The sequence below is a fragment of the Bufo bufo genome, chromosome 3 (genome assembly GCF_905171765.1).
Source record: "Bufo bufo chromosome 3, aBufBuf1.1, whole genome shotgun sequence".
Classification (NCBI taxonomy): Eukaryota; Metazoa; Chordata; class Amphibia; order Anura; family Bufonidae; genus Bufo; species Bufo bufo.
Genome location: NC_053391.1, coordinates 104,635,433 through 104,658,752, shown reverse-complemented (window position 1 = coordinate 104,658,752; position 23,320 = coordinate 104,635,433).

Genomic DNA, 23,320 nt, shown 5'->3' with positions numbered 1-23,320 from the left:
GCTGCATCACCCCCTCTGTCTGCAAGAGAGAAGCATCCGTGTGTCTGTAGTGAAGTCTGCGACCCCTCTTTAGATCATGGTAAGTTCTGACATTTCAGGAGGGGGATCATTACTGTACCAGGGACCTGTATGGGATGATTTATGTGTATGAAGAGGTTCATCTAAACCACTGCATAAGACGAGCAGAGCTTGTTCATAGCAGCCAATAAGGTTCCAGCTTTCAGACCATTTGGAAAGTGCCTTTGGTTCATCTATTCACTGCCCCCTTCATCGTACTTGTCACTTCCCACCCTAATTTACAGATCACTGCCTTATCTTACAATTCACTTCCATATATTACTGGTCACTGTCCTAACTCACTGGTTATTACCCTACCTTAATGGTCTCTATCCGTCCTATTTTACTGCTAACTGTCCTATCTTCAATTCACTGAGATTGATGATGTAGAATACCAAAGAAGATATGTTGGGAATTAAGGGTTATCTCAATGTCCTGTTTTTGGGTATGGTCATGAATCAGTAAAATCTGTTTTTTGATACTACAATTGGGGTTATGGATGATATTTATTGTGGGTGACTCTCACAATTTACCCATTATTAATTACTGTATCGCCCATTATCGTATGTATCAGTGGTCTTAATAGTCTGACATTTCCACTGTCCTTTCTTACTGGTCATTACCCTATCTTACTGGTTATTATTCATCCTATCTTACTAGTCTCTGTCCTATCTTACTGCTTATGATCTCCCCTATCTTCCTGGATGCTGCTCTATCTTACTGGTTAATGTTCCCCCTATTTCACTGGTCACACAAACAATAGCAACCATGATAACACCAAGGTAAGGAGAGGCGATGATTAAGGCTACTTTCAAACTGGCGTTTTGGCTTTCCGTTTGTGAGATCCGTTCAGGGCTCTCACAAGCGGTCCAAAACTGATCAGTTTTGCCCTAATGCATTCTGAATGGAAAAGGATCCGATCAGAATGCATCAGTATGCCTCAGTTTGCCTTCGTTCCGTCTCCATTCTGCTTTGGTGTCCGTCTGACGAAACTGAGCCACATTGTAAGTCAATGGGGAAGGATCTGTTTTCTATGACACAATCTGGCACAATAGAAAATGGATCTGTCCTCCATTGACTTCAATGGTGTTCAAGACGGATCTGTCTTGGCTATGTTAAAGATAATACAAACGGATCCGTTCAGAACGGATGCAGACAGTTGTATTATCTGAACGGATCCATCTGTGCAGATCCATGACGGAACCGCACCAAACGCGAGTGTGAAAATAGCCTAATTATTAAGTCCACTGCTTTTGGTAGTTCACAGCACAAGGAGAGATTTATCCTTCCTGTACACCAGAAAACTGATAAACAAAAGTTGCAAATTTTGTTTAAAATGTTTGTAAATGGCGTTTTACTGACAGCCTCTTCATTTTTTGAAAGGGGTGGACTTAGACATTAGCCCCAGAAGATTTACTTGATGTATGCCAGTTTTCTGCTGTAAATGATGACCGAAATCTATGGCAGCTGTGAGCTGGCCAAGAATTCATTCAGGGCGCATAGACTGTCAGAGGATGCACTTAATTTGTAACCAGGCGTGAACTTCATGATAAATTAAATGCATCCCCCCTGCTCTTGATACATTTCCCCTGAGATGTTTAGTGAGTGGAAAACAACTCCAAACATGTTCTGACAGTTGCTGGCTATTATGGGATGATGGGAGTTGTATTTCTACAGCAGCACTTGCTGAGCCAGAGGTTGGAGACCATTGTTCTAGTAGTTGAAATAATTTATTGCATCAATCGTTATCAGGGTTTTGTTTTATTTCTAGTTTACATCAAATTTTATATCTTCTCTATTGCCTCCCACAATTGCCTGGAAATGATTTATATGTTGTATTCTTCCTTGCAGGTGTGCACCATGTCCATTTTGTAGGAAGGATGACATCACAGCTACAGAGTTGACCGTCTGATAGCCTAGCTTAATTGACCACCTCTCCTGAAGACCCCCCTCAGTCGAGTGGAGGACATCGTCTCTGAAAGAGGGGTCCCACAGATGCATCCTAGCAGTTTGAGCACCACTCCTACAAGAGTCAATTCCCTGAGTGATTTCATTGGGGATGGTACTCCAGGGTGGTACTTGTGTTGGGATGCTCCTCTGGCTGACTATCATCATTCTATAAGATAAATGATCTAGGTGTGGTGCTGTCAATAACCCCATAAATATTTGTGAATGTTTAGATTAAATGGGCTACTATCAGACAACAGGAATGGATGTCTAACATCCCATGATCTATGCAGCTTATCTGGATACTTCATGCAGTACGGAAAATCTAAGTGGCCATTTATGGACAGGTAGGAAAGATAGTTAGCTACAAATGAGAAATGCATATATGAGTGATAATGTAATGATCAAAGAGGAAAAAATGTGTCAAGAAAGAATTAACTCTGATTTCTTGTATCAATCATTATCAGAGTTTTGGTTCATGTCTGGTTTCTTTCCACTTTCCTGCTTCTCCTCTATTATATAACATTCAATTTTTGCCTGGAAATGATTAATATGTTATATTCCTAGTTGAGGGTCGTGATATGTCCATTTTGTAGGAAGGATGACATCACAGCTACAGAGTTGACCGTCTGATAGCCCAGCTCGACTGCCCACCTCTCCTGAAGACCCCTCAGCTTTTTGAGAGTTGGGTGGAGGACATCATCTCTGAAAGAGGGTCCCACAGATGCACCCTAGCAGTTTGAGCACCACTCTTACAAGAAGAGTCAATGCCCTAAAAGCGTGATTTCACCGGGGATTACTCCAGGGTGGTCCTTGTGTTGGGATGCATCTCTGGCTGGCTGTCGTCATCCTTTTAGGTAGATAATGAAGTGTGTGCTGTCAATAACCCCATAAAGAAGCGGAATGTTCAGATGAAATGGCTACTATGAGATTTTCAGGAAGGGATATCTAACATCCCATGATGTATACAGCTTACCTAAATACTTCATGCAGTACATGCAGTTTAAGGGGCCTTTTCTAGACGGCTAGGACAGATAGTTAGCTAACACATCAATGAGAAATGCATATATGAGTGATAATGTAATGATCAAAAGAGGAGAAAATGTGGCAGGAAAGAATTAACTCTGATTTCTTGTATCAATCATTATCAGAGTTTTAGTTCATGTCTGCTTTCTTTCCACTTTCCTGCTTCTCCTCTATTGATATAACATTCAATTATTGACTGGAAATGATTAATATGTTATATTCCTAGTTGAGGGCGTGGATATGTCCATTTTGTAGGAAGGATGATATCACAGCTACAGAGTTGACCGTCTGATAGCCCAGCTTGACTGCCCACCTCTCCTGAAGACCCCTCAGCTTTTTGAGAGTTGAGTGGAGGACATCATCTCTGAAAGAGGGTTCCACAGATGCACCCTAGCAGTTTGAGCACCACTCTTACAAGAAGAGTCAATGCCCTAAATGCGTGATTTCACCGGGGATTACTCCAGGGTGGTCCTTGTGTTGGAATGCATCTCTGGCTGGCTGTCGTCATCCTTTTAGGTAGATAATGAAGTGTGTGCTGTCAATAACCCCATAAAAAAGCGGAATGTTCAGATGAAATGGCTACTATGAGGTTTTCAGGAAGGGATATCTAACATCCCATGATGTATGCAGCTTACCTAAATACTTCATGCAGTACATGCAGTTTAAGGAGCCTTTTCTAGACGGCTAGGAGAGATAGTTAGCTAACAAATCAATGAGAAATGCATATATGAGTGATAATGTAATGATCAAAAGAGTTGAAAATGTGGCAGGAAAGAATTAACTCTGATTTCTTGTATCAATCATTATCAGAGTTTTGGTTCATGTCTGCTTTCTTTCCACTTTCCTGCTTCTTCTCTATTGATATAACATTCAATTATTGACTGGAAATAATTAATATGTTATATTCCTAGTTGATTGCGTGGATATGTCCATTTTGTAGGAAGGATGACATCACAGCTACAGAGTTGACCGTCTGATAGCCCAGCTCGACTGCCCACCTCTCCTGAAGACCCCTCAGCTTTTTGAGAGTTGGGTGGAGGACATCATCTCTGAAAGAGGGTCCCACAGATGCACCCTAGCAGTTTGAGCACCACTCTTACAAGAAGAGTCAATGCCCTAAAAGCGTGATTTCACTGGGGATTACTCCAGGGTGGTCCTTGTGTTTGGATGCACCTCTGGCTGGCTGTCGTCATCCTTTTAGGTAGATAATGAAGTGTGTGCTGTCAATAACCCCATAAAGAAGCGGAATGTTCAGATGAAATGGCAACTATGAGGTTTTCAGGAAGGGATATCTAACATCCCATGATGTATACAGCTTATCGAGATACTTCATGCAGTACATGCAATTTAAGGGGCCTTTTCTAAACAGCTAGGACAGATAGTTAGCTAACAAATCAATGAGAAATGCATATATGAGTGATAATGTAATGATCAAAAGAGGAGAAAATGTGAAAGGAAAGAAGTAACTCTGATTTCTTGTATCAATCATTATCAGGGTTTTGGCTCATGTCTGGTTTCTTTCCACTTTCCTGCTTCTCCTCTGTTGATATAACATTCAATAATTACCTGGAAACGATTAATATAAAATAATCGTAGTGAAGGGCGTGGACATGTCCATTTTGTAGGAAAGATGACATCACAGCTACAGAGTTGACCGTCTGATAGCCCAGCTCGACTGCCCACCTCTCCTGAAGACCCCTCAGCTTTTTGAGAGTTGGGTGGAGGACATCATCTCTGAAAGAGGGTCCCACAGATGCACCCTAGCAGTTTGAGCACCACTCTTACAAGAAGAGTCAATGCCCTAAAAGCGTGATTTCACCGGGGATTACTCCAGGGTGGTCCTTGTGTTGGGATGCACCTCTGGCTGGCTGTCGTCATCCTTTTAGGTAGATAATTATGTGTGTGTGTGTTGTCAACAACTCTATAAAGATGTGTGAATGTTCAGATGAAATGGCTACTATGAGGCGGCCAGGAATGGATGTCTAACATCCCATGATCTATGCAGCTTATCTGTATACTTCATGCAGTACAGGCAGTCTAAGGGGCCTTTTCTAGACAGGTAGGATAGATAGTTAGATAATAAATCATTGAGAAATACATATGTGTGATAATGTAATGATCAAAATGGTGAAAAACATTAAAGAAATAAATTATTTCTGATACCCTGCCTGCCTGTAATCTAATTTCATTCATATTAATCATATATTCTGTTGTGCTTGAGAAAATTATACTTATATACGCATAAAAACTTTTTTAACAAGAAGACCTCATATCTTCAGGACCCATCAAGCCTACCATCAACACCCCCACATTCCAAGAAGACAGAAGACAAGTACACATATCTCTTGAATTTGACTGCTTGCATTCTAATAAGTTGTTTACCATGTTCAATACTACATGCTCTTTGCATGCTGTATGTGACTATATTGTAATCTTACAATATATTGCCATATTACTTTATTGTAATCCCCTGCAGGGACCCTTAAAATGAGTGGAGAGGCAATTCTACTTGAACTAGATGATCGCGTTAATTGTCTTATGAAGAATGCCTTTATTAAACTGGGCAATGTTAACCAGTTGTTGACTGCCCATTTATATACATCTGGGGGGGGGTGTTGCATTTAACTACACAAGGACATTTCTGAGTGTCCTTGCAAAGTTAGGATACTTTCACATCTGCACTTTCACTTTCAGCTATTGAGATCCGTCATAGGATCTCAAAAGTGGGGAAAACACTTCAGTTTTGTCCCCATTCATTGTCAATGGGGACAAAACTGAACTGAAGGGAACAGAGTGCACCAAAATGCATTCCGTTCTGTTTCATTGTGTTCCAATGACGCACACAAAAACACTGCAAGCAAAGCTTTTGAGTGCGTCCTGGGATGCAGAGCAAGACGGGTCCGTCATGACTCTCAATTGTGACAGATTCGTTTTCTCTGACACAAAAAAAAAAATCCGCCCCCCCTTGACTTACAATGGTTTTAGAGACGGATCCGTCGTGGCTATTTTAGAGATAATACAATCGGATCCGTTCGTAATGGATGCAGAAGGTTGTATTATCATGACGGAAGCGTTTTTGTGGATCCATGATGGATCCAGCAAAAATGCAGATGTGAAAGTAGCCTTAGCAGTTGCAAGAACATCATGCAGCTGCAGAAGTAGTATTCCCCCTTAGCTGGGGCTAATATGTTGGCCTCTATTACAGGAGAAATCAGCAATTAAAAGAAATCTTAAAAAATAAATAAAAAAATGTATAAAAATTATAAAACACCACCAATCAGGGGCATTGCTGGGGTCTCAAAAGATCCAGGGCCCAAGCCCCAATGCATATGGCTCCAGTCGACACCCCACCGCTCGCACTAGCACTAAAGATTTTAGGCTACTTTCACACTTGCGATAGCAGGGTCCGGCAGGCATTATAGTGATTGGGGCCGGAGCAGACTTCTGGTGGCATGGTGGGCTAGCGTTAGCACGGATCCGGCAGGCTGTTCCCCCACTGGAACAGAATGCTGGACCCTGCTACCGCAAGTGTGAAAGTAGCCTTATTGCTTTACTTGACACTATCAAACATACAGGACTATACAGCAGCACATACTTCTCACATCCAGAGCCTCCCAGGTGACGTCTACTCTGATGTAGATGTTTTCTTTCATCTTCTCCTACACAACTTATTTCAGCCGTGCCCCATCTCTGCAGAGATTAACGCATAGACATCTTAGGTTCCTCACTTTTCTATCATTCTCCCCATCCTCAAGTCCCACAAGATTTATCTTGCTGCTCTCTGTGCTCCCCAATACCCCCAAATACTATCCAGAAGAAATAATAGTGCCAAAGACATAGTTCCCCCTATAGTAATTGTGCTCCTCAAAGCCCCACCAATAATAATTCCATTCATTAGTAATAGAGCACCCTACAGTGCCCCTGTTATAGGACATATCAATTATTTATATTTGGGATTTAATATTAATAATTAATATAAAAAAAATAGGCAACTACTACTGACTCTGCCTACTTCCTATCTCTATCTCTCTGTTCCTTTACCTTTCTGAACTGTGTGTCTGTACTGAACTACAGTGGCGGCGACTGAAAACTCTATATACGGTATTATGATTAAATACATTTATTAAAACAATACAAAGTTTACAGTCTATTATTTTCTACTATGTATATATTTATGCACATGAACTGTAAATATATATATATTTATACACGTTAAATATATATATATATATATATATATATATATATATATACGGGGGGGGCGTGGCCTGGACTGGGAGCGCAATAACTGCTTAGCTCAAGAGCTCCCTTCAGGCATCCTGCAAAAGCGACTTATAAAGCAGTGGATCACCAAAAACTTGGCAACCATCAACCCCTTTAAGAACCCCACTCCACAAAAGATGCCCAAGCGGGGTAAGAAAGAAGCTCCTAAGCTTCTTATAGCTTTTTTTCGACGGCAAACAATGGCGCTCGCAATCCCGCAACCGCGAGACAGGCGGAAATAGAGTCCATGAAATCCAAAATGGCGGACCAAGAAGACCGCAACTGGCGGAACAATGTAAAATTCTGCGGCATTCCAGAATCCGTATCACCAGCCAACTTGGTCAAATTTCTCCAGAAACTGATCATCACTACACTCCATGCTACAGATACGGATGTAATTATTGAAAGGGCCCACAGGCTACCAAAGCCTAAATCTCTCCCTGACTCAGTACCAAGGGATACAATTTCACGTATCTACTTTTATAACATAAAGGAGCAGCTCATGCAGGCGGTGAGAAAGAAAGGCAAGCTACCTGACCCCTTCCAAGAGGTAACACTCTTTGCAGACCTCTCGCAGCACACCTTGGCAGCAAGGAGAAAACTACTACCCCTCACCAAAAGTCTTTGTCACCACGAGATTCCGTAATGTGGCTTCCCAAAGAAGTTTATCATGACCAAAAATGGAGATCAGCACCTCATCACCTCCCTGGAAAAAGGACTCCATTTACTGCAAAGTTGGAGGCTACACCATTCAGATGCCGTCTCACCTAAATTCCCCATACAGCCGTCTAGAATACCTATAGAGTGGCTATCCACATCACGGGACACGTGAGGCCTTCATACTGTATTCCAAAATGCAGGACACTATTTTATGATTCATTAAACTTTCCCCATGTGTAACTCCCAAGAGTTGTGGTACGAAACTCTTTTACCCCGCTACAATCTGCTAAGAGAATTAACTTTGTCATCTGATGTAATTTTACATAATAACCTCACAACTGTGCATTATAAGCCTTGTTAAATGTATATTGTTGTCATTCTTCATGTTTACCAGCAGGTGGCAGCAATGTTCTGGTAAGGAGCTAGGTTCAGTTAAGTATTTCTGAGCTGGAATAGTTCATTCCAGCTTGGCTCCCCCTCTGTAAGCAGAGTGGACTGTGTCCATATCCTTACAACAACAACCAAGAGAGTATATATAATTCATAATTCCATCAATATAAAATAAATATTTATTGATCATTTTTAAAAGAGTGTACAAAACACTGTCATAAACAACATAAAGTACGAGTTTCCAAAGTTGTGGCTTTATTGCACAAGTAATTTGACGCTATAGATGTGGTACTACAACTTTGGAAACTCGTACTTTATGTTGTTTATGACAGTGTTTTGTACACTCTTTTAAAAATTATCAATAAATATATATTTTATATTGATGGAATATATACTCTCTTGGTTGTTGTTGTATTGAATTATTGAGCATTCCGGTCATGTTTGCCCATACTAGCTGCAGACCTTGTTGTGTAGTTGTTAGGATCTGGACTTGAACCCGGGACCTCTGCTGCATCTGGCGGTGCCTCTACTTGATGAGCCACCTGAAATGCTGGACAGTTCCTTAGACAATTCCTTGAATGATCTTGTCTTGAATCTTGTTTGCCTTGAACCTTGAACTCTTTGCTCCTCCCATGAACTTCCTGATTTAAGCCATGTCTCTGCACTTCCTGGTTGCCAGAATATTGTGCCTTTACCAGCCAATATCTTGCTCCTGTCTATCCTGCTGCCGACCGTATCTCTGCTATCATCCGTTACTGACATTTGGCTTGTTCCTCGACTACGCTTCTGCTTGATCCCTGCCTGCTATATCTGCTACTGGACCTCGGCTTGCTCACCTCCTGCTTGGGCTATCCTGAGGACTGCGACCTGGTACTAACACGCAGCAAAGTCCATCTCCACCATCAGGAGCTCTGGTGAATACCGGTTAGTACTTAGACTTCGCACCTCAGGTGAACCCGTGTCATCAGCCAGGGTGACCAGTGTGAATATCTGCTCCGCTGCTATAGCTACTGACCTCCGAGCCTGACTCCAGACCGTGACAGTAGTAATGTGTCCATATCCTGCCTCATGGTGAGGGAAGGAAGGTAAGTCAGTGTGCCACCCACCCCTGCTAGGGTAAAGCTGTGCGTGTAGGAGCTCCCAGATATAGGGAATAAAGCCAGGATCTTGTCTCAGCTAAGACATTGATCATCATCCCCAGCCTGAGCCTTGCAGCCTCAGCTGGAAGAAGCAAGCAGACAACTCCAGAATTCCAGGAAGAAAGCATACACTGTGAAGATAACTGTGAGTACAGTCCAGAGACCCAGGAGAAGCCATATTCCTCCTCAGCTAGTCAGTCCCCATAAAGCAGAAGATAGAAAGTGTAGAAGCCAAATTCCTGCCACAGTATAGAGCTAACAAGCAGACGTCCTTTCCTGCAAGCTCTGGGTACATGAGAGAGCAGAAGCATAAATTCCTGCCAACCATTGCCAATACTGCTGGGATCTAAGACTAAAGCTGTATCTTGCTTGGATGAAAGTTACCATCAGTAAAGACAAGTTTGAACTTTACCAAAGGTCTGGATCTCAATTACTGCTGCAAATCCCTCTATTACACCTACTAGCACCACACTCAATTTATTGCAAGTGATCCAGGATCCAGGAGTCCAGCCGTACTCCGGTAGGAGACACCGTTGACACTATACCCACTACCATACAGAGACATTACACCACTCTGGCATTCCTAACCTAGTGCCTGAGTTACAACACCTTAAAGGGCCCTGCGAAAGTACCTTGCGCACACCGCAATTGGCGTCACGAACAAAACTATAGACTATCACCTACATCTGACCCAGCCATTGCATAATTTGGAGTCGGAGTGCATACCCCGGTCCAGCTCATTGCACATGGTTTGTGCAAAATGTGTGGATGTAGTTGACTATATCAAATAAACATTTAGAAGAATAGGTGCACTACTGTGGTGGATTCAATCAACAAAATCCACATACTAAAACCCTCATACTAATGTAAAAAAATGAGACTTTAGCCAATATATCCTTATATGAAGGACATACCGGAGCCCTCGCACCACATCAAGGTATCTCAGGTGGAACGGGACCTCACACTAACCTACCTATGCCATATGGGCAGTACCAGGGGAGCTGTTTGCTGTGATTCGGACCTTACACATCTATAATTTGCCCACTGGCCCCTGGTACTGCCCATATGGCACAGGTAGGTTAGCGTTAGGTTCCGTGCCACCTGAGATACCATGACGTGGTGCACGGGCTCTCGAATGTCCTTCATATAAGGATATATTGGCTAAAGTCTCATTTTTAACATCAGTGTGAGGGTTTAGTCAGATTTTGTTGTAGCTCATATGTTATCCCATGAGCAATGTAAAAAATGCAAATCAGACATCATATAGTACATGACGATTTCTTTCTAACTTAAAACCAGCCCTGTACCTCACATGGATCCAGAGATCTGCCCATTCATTGCCCCACTTGCTCTGATTTATTTCAAGCTGGCAGCTCAGGAGTTGTGCACTTTCTCAGGGTAGAGATGAACGTACCAGTTCGCAACAAACCGGGTTCGTTACAAATTTTGTCAAATTTCAGCCAGCAGACAAACCTGAACCTTTTTAGTTTTGTATCAAACAAATCTAGTAAAACAGCGCAGGGGTTGGGTGGGGGGAATAATTTCAAAACACGTGTATTACCAACCAGACAATAGATGTAGCATTTGAAATCTCAGAGAAAACACCTGAAATACTAGTCCAAACTCTGTATCATGGCATCTCCACATTTACATTTTTTTTTTTTTTTGTTTAACTTTAGGAAATAGCATATGTGTGTCTTACAATACAGAGGGTAGCAGAGAATAGCATTTATGAGTGATAACTAGGGTTGAGCAAACCCGAACTGTAAAGTTCGAGTTCGTACCGAACTTTAGGATTTTTGGACACCGGACTTGAATCCGAACATTTTCGTAAAAGTTCGGGTTCGGGTTCGGAGTTCTGCGCTTTCTTCGCGCTTTTTGAAAGGCTGCACAGCAGCCAATCAACAAGCGTCATACTACTTGCCCCAAGAGGCCATCACAGCCATGCCTACTAATGGCATGGCTGTGATTGGCCAGAGCAGCATGTGACCCAGGCTCTATATAAGCTTGGGTCACGTAGCGCTGCACGTCACTCTGCTGTTACAAGTGTAGGGAGAGGATGCTGCTGGACTTGTGATTTCAGGGAGAGCATGGGAGAGAATCTAACTCAGCGATCTACAGACAAATAGTTGTGTGGGTGCAGGGCACTATCGTTTTACCCTGCCCTGAGCAAAAATACAAACTTTTAGAATTCTGTTAGTTAGGTGGGTGGCGGCGGCGGCCATTTTATGCATGCTCAGTGCACCAGCACTGCATCTGAGCTTTTGAGACATTACAAATCACTATTTTTTGGGGGCAAACTACAACATCTGGATTAGTCAGTGTGCAATTTAAGCTAGAAATACACCCATCATTTTCTGGGGTTTGAAAAACACACTTTTTCCCCCCAAAAAAACAGTATTTGCCAGATCTGCAAGTGTTAAATTCAAGTTTAATATATTCCACATTCATATTCTGTTAGCAAAAAAAGACTTTTTGGGCAATCTACAACATCTGTATTAGTCAGTGTGCAATTTAAGCTAGAAATACACCCATCATTTTCTGGGGTTTGAAAAACACACTTAATTGACAAAAAACACTATTTTCAGGCCTTGCAGCATCAGCACGTGTGAAATTACAGGCTTATATACTGCTGTCAAATTCAGTTGTTAAACAAACAGTCGTTTGGGCTCCAAAAATTTAGTTGGCAGCCTTTGATGCAGATGTCATTGTGAGATAAACCCTTAATACATTTGGGTTACATTCAGAGATTTTAAATACTGCCATTTGGTGCACCAATATTGAATTCAGGCCTACAAAGGTTCAGGCCCTGTGAGATACCACCTCTACATACAGGGGTTTGAATTAGGCATTTGAAATACAGTCATTTGAAATATAGCCTTTTTGTGCAAAGATATATTTACTTCAGACCTACACAGGTTCAGACCGTGTGAGATACACCCCTACATACCGGGGTTTGAATCAGACATTTGAAATACAGCCTTTTTGTGCAAAGATATATTTACTTCAGGCCTACACTGATTCAGGGCGTGTGAGATCCCCTCTATACATACAAGGGTTTGAATTAGGCATTTGAAATACAGCCATTTGAAATACAGCCTTTTTGTGCTAAGATATATTTACTTCAGGCCTACACAGGTTCAGACCGTGTGAGATACCCCCCTACATACAGGGGTTTGAATTAGGCATTTGAAATACAGCCATTTGGAATACAGCCTTTTTGTGCAAAGATATATTTACTTCAGGCCTACACTGATTCAGGGCATGTGAGATCCCCTCTATACATACAGGGGTTTGAATTAGGCATTTGAAATACAACCATTTGAAATACAGCCTTTTTGTGTAAAGATATATTTACTTCAGGCCTACACAGGTTCAGACCATGTGAGATACCCCGAAAAACATACAGGGGCTTGAATTAGGCATTTGAAATACAGCCATTTGAAATACAGCCTTTTAGTGCAAAGATATATTTACTTCAGGCCTACACAGGTTCAGACCGTGTGAGATACCCCCCTACGTACAGGGGTTTGAATTAGGCATTTGAAATACAGCCATTTGAAATACAGCCTTTTTTTGCAAAGATATATTTACTTCAGGCCTACACAGGTTCAGACCGTGTGAGATATCCCCCTACATACAGGGGTTTGAATTAGGCATTTGAAATACAGCCATTTGAAATACAGCCTTTTTGTGTAAAGATATATTTACTTCAGGCCTACACAGGTTCAGACCGTGTGAGATACCCCCCTACATACAGGGGTTTGAATTATGCATTTGAAATACAGCCATTTGAAATACAGCCTTTTTGTGCAAAGATATATTTACTTCAGGCCTACACTGATTCAGGGCGTGTGAGATACCCCCCTACATACAGGGGTTTGAATTAGGCATTTGAAATACAGCCATTTGAAATACTGCCTTTTTGTGCAAAGATATATTTACTTCAGGCCTACACAGGTTCAGACCGTGTGAGATACCTCCCTACATACAGGGGTTTGAATTAGGCATTTGAAATACAGCCATTTGAAATACAGCCATTTTGGGCAAATAAATCTTTAATTGAGGCCTAGTCTGGTTCAGGTCGTGTGAGATACACCAATTACATACTGTCGTTCTTTTTTACTATTAATTAAACACCCATTTAGGGTAAGATCATAAATTCAAAAAATATGAGGAGAGCGTCAAATAAGGGACGTGGCCCAGGTCGTGGTGCTGCTGGTGGAGCTCCTGTTGCAGGGAGAGGACGTGGTCGATCTGTGCCAGCTACAAGCAAAAGTGAAACCCCTTCCTCAGGTGCGAGTAGGCGACAAAACCTGCAGCGGTATTTGGTCGGGCCTAATGCTGCTCTACGAATGGTGAGGCCTGAACAAGTACAGGCCATAGTAGATTGGGTTGCTGACAGTGGATCCAGTTCCTTCACATTGTCTCCCACCCAGTCTCCTGCTGAAAGACCACAGTTGGCACCTGCAGCCGATGTCCATCAGTCTTTCACCTCAACCCTTTGCAAATCAGCTAAGCAGTCTGAGCCCCAAGTCATGCAGCAGTCTCTTCTGCTTTTTGATGATTCTGTTAGCAGGGTTTCCCAGGGCCATCCACCTAGCCCTGCCCCAGAAGTGGAAGAGATTGAGTGCACCGATGCCCAACCACTTATTTTTCAAGATGAGTACATGGGAGGACCATCGCAGCACGTCTCGGATGATGACGAAACACAGGTGCCAACTGCTGGGGCTTTCGAAAGCGTGCTGACCAACAAGGAAGTCAGGGGTGAAGACTGGGCGGAAGATGATGTGGAGGACGATGAGGTCCTCGACCCCACATGGAATAAAGGTCATGCGAGTGACCTATGTAGTTTGGAGGAAGAGGCGGTGGTCGCACAGAGCCACCAGAACAGCAGAAGAGGGAGTAGGGTGCAAAAGCGGAGTGGCCATCCTCTAGACAGTACGCCTCCTACTGCCCACCGCAGCAAGGGACCGAGCACACCAAAGCCAGCTCCAAGGAGTTCCCTAGCGTGGCAGTTCTTCAGAACTGGGGGCCCGCCGGCTGGCCTTTTGGGTGTGCGGAGGGCGGAAAAAAATGAATGACCTTTTTTTTTTTTTTTTTCTTTACCTCACTTGCGCCTGCATCTTCCCAAGTCCCGCCCATCCCCAGTCTACTGCTTGTGATAGGTAGCCTGGCCGCCACTGGCACTGCCCTCTGCCTCAGCAACATGGGCTCAGGGCAGGCCACGGGGGCGTGACGAGCGGTGCCGCCGCCGCGGGAAGCAGGAGACAGGAGTGCAGCCGCAGGTCCTACCTAGAGGTGAGCTGACTGACTGTGTGTCAGCCGCCCTCAGCCAGAGCCCCAGATTGAAGACGCTGAACGCAGGTCACACAGCCAGCAGCAGGAGACAGCTGGACAGGAGAGTCAACTCAGGACAGCTGTTAGGGTAGGTGGTGACGTGGTGTGATGATGATGAATCATACAGTGTCTCAAATGTCTGAACTCTGGACTGGAGTCTGTCGGTGATCTTCTAAGTTGTAAATGATGAGAGAAGTCTTCCATTATATGCAGGCAGGCAGTGGCCTAGCTAGCAGCCATGAAAATGTACTAAGGGCATGGGCAGGCACAGCAGCATTCATTAAATGCAGGCAGGGGGGCCTAGCTAGCAGCCATGATAAAAATGTACCAAGGGCAAGCACAGCAGCATCCAACTAAGTGGCCTAGCGCTCATCTTCTCAGAGAAGATGAGCGCTAGGCCACTTAGTTGGATGCTGCTGTGCCTGCCCTTGATACATTTTCATGGCTGCTAGCTAGGCCACTGCCTGCATTTAAGGGCCCATTCAGATGGCCGTATGAACGGATCCGTACCCGTTCTGCAATTTTGCGGAACGGGTACAGACCCATTCATTTCAATAGGGCCGCAAAAGGTGCGGACAGCATGTCTTATACTTGTCCGCAAAAGAATAGGCATTCTCTATATAGAGCCGACCATGTGCGCTCTTGCAGACGTCAGCAGGGAGACCATGACCGGTCTGTGGGCTATACAGCCCCATACAGCAAGTCATGATGCCTTGTGATGTGTTCTTCTTAGGCCACGGCCGCCTAAGAACACACAAGGCATCATGACTTGCTGTAGATGGGGCTATATAGCCCACAGACCGGTCATGGTCTCCCTGCTGACCTCTGTGAGTGAAGACCCTAGACCAAGTTCCAATTTTTTTGTTCTATTTTAATAGTATGGGCATTTTCGGTCAGGGTGATACCCATGATGTTTATATTTTACTGTTATTTAGGTATTTATATTTTTCATTATAGCCAGCCCCAGCCCCAGCCCCAGAGCCAGTCAGCCCCAGAGCCAGCCAGGCCTCAGGTCCAGTCAGAGCCAGCCAGGCCCAGAGCCAGCCAGGCCTCAGGCCCAGTCAGAGCCAGCAAGGCCCAGAGCCAGCCAGCCACAGGCCTACAGCCAGCAAGCCCACAGCCTGCCAACCAGCGAGCCCACAGCCAGCAAGCCCAGAGCCTGCCAATCAGCAAGCCACAGCCTGCCAGCCACCAACCGTAATTAAGGTAGGAGCCAACTTGGCCTAGGTATCAGTGAGCTATGTTGTGTTGTTATATTGTGAATAGGAACCATAGTGTTGGAGAGACCCCCCTCCAGGACCCATTAGACGCCATTGTAGTCTCTAATGTGACCTGGGGGGGACTCTTTCTAAAACACTCTCTGAGATGTCCTCTGCCAGAAAGGCCACCCTTGATGGCCCATTAGAAAGAGTCCCCTCCGTTGTAGTCTCTAATGGGGGCTGGAGGGGATTATTTCTAATGGACACTGAGATGGCCTCTGTTAGAAAGACCCCCATCCAAGTCTATTAGACTGACTCTATTGTAATGGGGCCTGGGGAGGGGATTCTTTCTAACACACTCTCTAAAGGACACTGAGATAGCCTCTGCCAGAAAGGCCGCACTCGATGGCCCACGATCGTTGCCTCTGCCTCGTACCCCCCTCCCTGTTAAATAAAGACCCTTTATTTACTTAACTGATCCCTGCGCCAATATCCCTCAGCACTGATTATTATTGCACTTTTGTTCTTTGTGTAGAGCGTGGCTGGAGGCGGGATAGGGGCGTGGCTGGAGGTGGGACATGGGCGTGACTGAAGGTGGAACATGGGTGGGGCCTGGAAGGGGGCCCTTGATTTATTTTGCCCGGGGCCCCTGAGGGTTCTCAGTCCGCCCCTGAGCGAGGCATAAACGTTCTCAACCTGAGCACAACCTGCATGACCAGGTTGCGAAAGTTTGGGCAACCTTGTTAATCATCATGATTTTCCTGTATAAATCGTTGGTTGTTACGATACAAAATGTCAGTTAAATATATCATCTAGGAGACACACATAGTGATATTTGAGAAGTGAAATGGAGTTTAGTGGATTTACAGAAAGTGTGCTATAATTGTTTAAACAAAATTAGGCAGGTGCATAAATTTGGGCACCACAAAAAAGAAATGAAATCAATATTTAGTAGATCCTACTTTTGCAGAAATTACAGCCTCTAAACGCTTCCTGTAGGTTCCAATGAGAGTCTGGATTCTGGTTGAAGGTATTTTGGACCATTCCTCTTTACAAAACATCTTTAGTTCATTCAGGTTTGATGGCTTCCGAGCATGGACAGCTCTCTTTAAGTCACACCACAGATTTTCAATTATATTCAGGTCTGGGGACTGAGATGGCCATTCCAGAACGTTGTACTTGTTCCTCTGCATAAGGCCTCCTGCACACGACCGTTGTGTGCATCCGCGTCCGTGGTTCCGTTTTCCGTTTTTTTTTCGCGGACCCATTGACTTTCAATGGGTCCGTGGAAAAATCGGAAGATGCACCGTTTGGCAGCCGCATCCGTGATCCGTGTTTCCTGGCCGTGAAAAAAATATGACCTGTCCTATTTTTTTCACGGTCAACGGTTCGCGAACCCATTCAAGTCAATGGGTCCGTGAAAAATCACGGATGCACACAAGATTGTCATCCGCGTCCGTGTGCGTTTTTTCCTATCATTTCAATGGCAAACTTGACTTCGATTTTTTATTCATTTTTCATGTCCGTGGATCCTCCAAAAAATTAAGGAAGACCCACAGACGAAAAAACGGTCATGGATCACGTACCAACGGAACCCCGTTTTGCGGACCGTGAAAAAATACTGTCGTGTGCAGGAGGCCTTAATGCCTTAGTGGATTTTGAGCAGTGTTTAGGGTCATTGTCTTGTTGAAAGATCCAGCCCCGGCGCAGCTTCAGCTTTGTCAATGATTCCTGGACATTGGTCTCCAGAATCTGCTGATACTGAGTGGAATCCATGCGTCCCTCAACTTTGACAAGATTCCCAGTCCCTGCACTGGCCACACAGCCCCACAGCATGATGGAACCACCACCATATTTTACTGTAGGTAGCAGGTGTTTTTCTTGGAATGCTGTGTTCTTTTTCCTCCATGCATAACGCCCCTTGTTATGGCCAAATAACTCAATTTTAGTTTCATCAGTCCACAGCACCTTATTCCAAATGACATTATAATCCCCCATACTGTGACTGCCATTGCTCAGCGCTTTTGTGATGGCGTCAATTGATGCACTGGTTGACCGCATGCAGGGTTTATCCCTAGAGGTTGCGGATCTGCGTAGTACGGTCACACAGTGTCAGAGAGTGCTGGCATCAGGTACAGGTCAAATTGTTGGGGAGCCTAAAGTCGCTCTTCCTGAGAAATTTACAGGGGGTACTGATGATTTTTTCAGTTTCAAAGAGTCATGTAATTTGTACTTTCGATTGTGCCCTTTTTCATCAGGTAATGAGGATCAGAGGGTGGGTATCATCATGTCTTTGCTTAAAGGGGACGCGCAATCCTGGGCTTTTTCTCTGCCGCCCGGTTCTCTGGCCCTCCGGTCGGTGGAAGGATTGATTTATGATGACCCAGATCGAGTTTCGATGGCTGAATCAAAATTACGTAACTTACTACAGGGTAAACATACTGCTGAAGTTTACTGCACAGAGTTTAGGAGGTGGGCTACTGAGTCGGGGTGGAACGACCCCGCGTTACGTAGTCAGTTTTGTCAGGGGTTATCTGAAAGGTTGAAAGATGCCCTGGCTTTTCATGAATACCCAGATACTTTGGAGAATGCAATGTCTTTGGCTATACGTTTGGATAGACGTATCAGAGAGAGGTGTAAGGGTCCCTCCGTGCAGGGGATTCCTCCCGCGTGTGGTTTTATTTCACCAGCTGACCAGGGTGATATTGCTTGTTACTCTGGGGTAGGGGAGGAACCCATGCAGTTAGGTCAGATATCTTGCCATTCGGATTGCAGAGACTTTCGAAAAGTGCACAATCTATGTTTCTATTGCGGGAAGAGGGGTCATTTTGTTTTTTCTTGTCCTTATGTTAAACCACAGGGGGAAGAGATAAAGAAAAAAGAAAAAAAAAAAACTCCCCTCACACTTGGTAGTATGAATGGTGTGGTGGAGCAGACTGGTATGCAAGTTCCCTGCAGTTCTCGTTTTCTCCTTTCAGCTATGGTGGCGCTAGAGTCTAGAAATATGTCTGTTGATGTTTTTCTTGATTGTGGTACTGGGGTAAATTTAATTGACTTTCTGTTTCTTCAGGGCCTGGGACTAAGTACTTGCACGTTAGAGAACGAGATTCGTGTTTTTGCAATTAATTCTTCCCCTCTTTCTCAAAGGAGCCTTACTCACATTGTTCATGGTATTCATTTAAGGGTGGGTGAGTCACATGCTGAGATTATTTCTTGTTTTGTTATGAAGGATTTGCCAGCTCCAATAGTTTTGGGGTTGCCATGGTTGTCTAGACATAACCCAATTATAGACTGGCAAGCGAGACAAATCATTGGTTGGAGCAAGTTTTGTTCGGATAATTGTCTTGTCACATCTATTTCTGAAGTGTCCATTTCGGCCTTGCCTCAGTATCTCTCGGATTTTTCGGATGTTTTTTCGGAGGGTGGGGCTCAGGAATTGCCCCCTCATCGTGACTATGTTTGCCCAGTGAATCTCATTCCAGGGGCTAAGTTGCCTAAGTCTCGGCTTTACAACCTCTCTCAACCCGAGAGAGAGGTCATGCAAAAGTATGTCGCCGAGAGTTTGGCAAAGGGTCATATTAGACCATCCAAGTCTCCAGTGGCTGTAGGTTTGTTCTTCGTGAAGAAGAAAGATGGATCACTGAGACCGTGTTTGGATTTCGGGGAACTGAACCGTATTACAGTCCGGGATCCATATCCCCTGCCTTTGATCTCTGATCTTTTTGATCAGATTGTTGGAGCCAAGGTGTTCTCCAAGTTGGATTTGAGAGGAGCATACAATCTGATCAGGATCAAGGAGGGGGATGAGTGGAATACGGCCTTCAATACGCACGAGGGTCATTTTGAGAACCTGGTGATGCCTTTTGGGTTGACGAATGCGCCAGCGGTATTTTAGCGATTCGTCAATGATATTTTTCATCACTTGGTGGGGAGGTTCGTAATAGTCTATCTAGATGACATTTTAATTTATTCTCCTGATCTGAAGACCCATCAGGATCATGTGAGACAGGTTTTGACGATCCTTCGGGAGAATAAGTTATATGCCAAATTGGAGAAATGTTTGTTTGCGGTGCAAGAGCTTCCATTCTTGGGATACATGCTTTCTGATTCCGGTTTTCGTATGGACCCTGAAAAGGTCCGGGCGGTTCTGGAGTGGGACCGACCGGAGAATCAGAAAGCTTTGATGCGATTTTTGGGGTTTACTAATTATTATAGAAAATTTATTTCGAATTATTCCACTCTAGTCAAACCTCTTACTGATATGACCAAGAAGGGCGCTGATATCTCTGTCTGGTCGGATGAGGCATTGCAGGCCTTTTCGGCTATTAAGGAGCGTTTTGCGTCTGCTCCCATTCTGGTGCAGCCGGATGTATCCCAGCCAATCGTGGTGGAGGTTGATGCATCAGAGGTGGGGGTTGGGGCGGTGCTTTCGCAGGGTCCTTCTCCTGGCAAGTGGGTCCCGTGTGCCTTCTTCTCCAGGAAGCTCTCGGTCGCCGAGAGGAATTATGATGTTGGAGAAAGGGAGTTGTTGGCTATCAAGTTGGCCTTTGAGGAATGGCGTCACTGGTTAGAGGGGGCGTCTCACCCCGTTACTGTGTATACAGACCATAAGAATTTGGCTTACCTGCAATCTGCCAAGCGTCTGAACCCTAGACAGGCCAGATGGTCATTGTTTTTTACCAGGTTCAATTTTGTGGTTACCTTTCGCCCAGGGGTCAAGAACGTCAAGGCAGATGCTTTGTCTCGCAGCTTTCCTGGGGGAGGTGATTCTGAAGATCCAGCGCCGATTTTGGCGGATGGGGTGGTGGTCTCCGCTCTGTACCCTGAATTGGAGATGGAGGTGTTGGGAGCTCAGGAGGAGGCTCCTGGTTCGTGTCCCCCAGGGAGGTTGTTTGTTCCTGAGGGCCTACGATACAAGGTGTTCAAGGAACATTACGATACTGTTCTCGCTGGACATCCTGGTGGTAAGTCCACCTGTGATCTGGTGTCCCGGAGGTTCTGGTGGCCAGGGTTACGTAAGAGTATTGAGAATTACGTGACAGCTTGTGAAACCTGCGCTCGGTCAAAGGTTGCTCATACTCGACCGCCTGGTTCACTTCTTCCATTGTCTATTCCATCTCGTCCTTGGACGCATTTGTCCATGGACTTTATTACGGACCTGCCGAGTTTCTTCCGGGAGAACAGTGATTTTGGTGGTAGTCGACCGTTTCAGTAAGATGGCTCACTTTATACCACTAACGAGTCTGCCTAACGCTAAGACTCTTGCGCAGATTTTTGTGGATAATATTGTGAAATTGCACGGTATTCCTTCGGATGTGGTCTCTGATAGGGGCACGCAGTTTGTCTCCAGGTTTTGGAGGGCGTTCTGCTCTCGGCTTGGTATTCAACTTTCTTTCTCGTCGGCTTTTCATCCATAGTCGAATGGTCAGATGGAGTGTACCAATCAAAACCTGGAGACCTACTTGAGGTGCTTTGTGGCTGAGAATCAGGAGGACTGGTCCTCATTCTTGTCCTTAGCAGAATTTGCATTGAATAACCGTAGGCAGGAGTCCACGGGTAAATCGCCATTTTTTGGCGCATACGTTTTCCATCCTCAGTTTGGTACCTTTGCTGGGTCTGGTTCCTCCGGGATGCCAGAGGAGGAGAGATTCTCTTCTGCCTTGTCCTCGATCTGGCGGAGGATTCAAGGGAATTTGGAGAGGATGGGTGAGAGGTATAAACGAATGGCTGACAGGAGACGTGTGACTGGTCCGGACTTGTGTGTGGGTGATCTGGTGTGGCTGTCCACTAAGAATATCAGGTTGAGAGTGCCATCTTGGAAACTGGGTCCAAGATTTATTGGTCCGTATAAAATTTCTGCGGTGATCAATCCTGTGGCGTTTCGGCTGGATCTTCCGCAGACTTGGAGGATCCATGATGTCTTCCACAGGTCTTTACTAAAAAAATATGTTAAACCGGTGGTACCATCGCCATTGCCTCCTCCTCCTGTTCTAGTCGAGGGAAACTTGGAGTTCGAGATCTCCAGGATTCTCGACTCGAGAGTTCTGCGGGGTTCCCTCCAGTACCTGGTGCACTGCAGGGGATACGGTCCTGAGGAGAGGATGTGGGTTCCGGCATCAGATGTCAACGCCAGCCGACTGGTGAGGGCCTTTCATAGGTCCCATCCGGATAAGGTTGGTCCAGGGTGTCCGGAGGTCACCCGTAGAAGGGGGGTTCTGTCATGCCCCACTCTGACGATGTGCGGAGGTTGGCCAGGATAGCAGCACGAGTTTAGTATTTGTTTTGGTGTCGTGCTGGATCCGCCTCTCATCAGGTGCACTGGGTGGAGTCATTAGTTTAAATGGCCTCCAGCTAAGTGCCCTGAGCGGATTATACTGATCATTTTGGTCTGGGAAGTTTGGAGGAAAGGTTGGCTGTCAGTTCCTGCTCTCAGAGATAAGTGGCATTTCTAGTTTGGTTGTTTGTGTCATCTATCCCATCCAGGTTCTGTGTGAGCTGGCTGCTCCTTTCTCCCCACTTCACCATCTCAGGGAGTTCAGGGTTTTGTTAGTCCAGGCTGGTGGACACAGCACACCTATCTTTAAGGTCTGCCTGTGGGCTGAGCAGTGCAGGGAAAGAGGTCAGGGATTTACTAGGAGGTGACCCTTCCCCTGTCTCTCGTCCAGAGCCCGGTTGGTGTGTTATCATTTATACCGAGTGCACGTCCGCCGTGACAGGTGCACCTGACTACGGATACGTGGACCAGTAAGCACGGTCAGGGCTGTTATATCTCCATAACAGCACACTGGATAAATGCAGTGGCGGCTGGGCCTGAGGCGGATAGCAGTTTGGCGCATGTCCTTCCACCACCGAGGATTGCAGGGCACTTCAGTTTGCCTCCTGTTGCTTCCTCCTCCTACTCCGCTTCCTCATCCTCTACCAGCTTCTCATCTGGTCAGCGTAACTCCATCACCACCAACTTCAGCACAGCCAGGGGTAAACGATTTTTTAACCAAATTGAGTAAGGTTGACTTGGATGGGTTTGAATCAGTCCCTTTGGTCTTATTTGATGTCACATCCCTATATACCTCCATTGACCATCAGAAAGGTATTGAGGCTGTGAAAAGTATGTTGGATGTATCATCAATGACACCTGAAGCTTGTTCCTTTATTGTTTCACTTCTTAGAATAGTTTTGGAACATAATTACTTCCTTTTCCAGGACACACATTATGTCCAGAAACGCGGCGTGGCGATGGGGTCCAATGTGGCCCCCCACGTACACCAATATTTTTATGCGACGGTTTGAGGAGGATGTCGT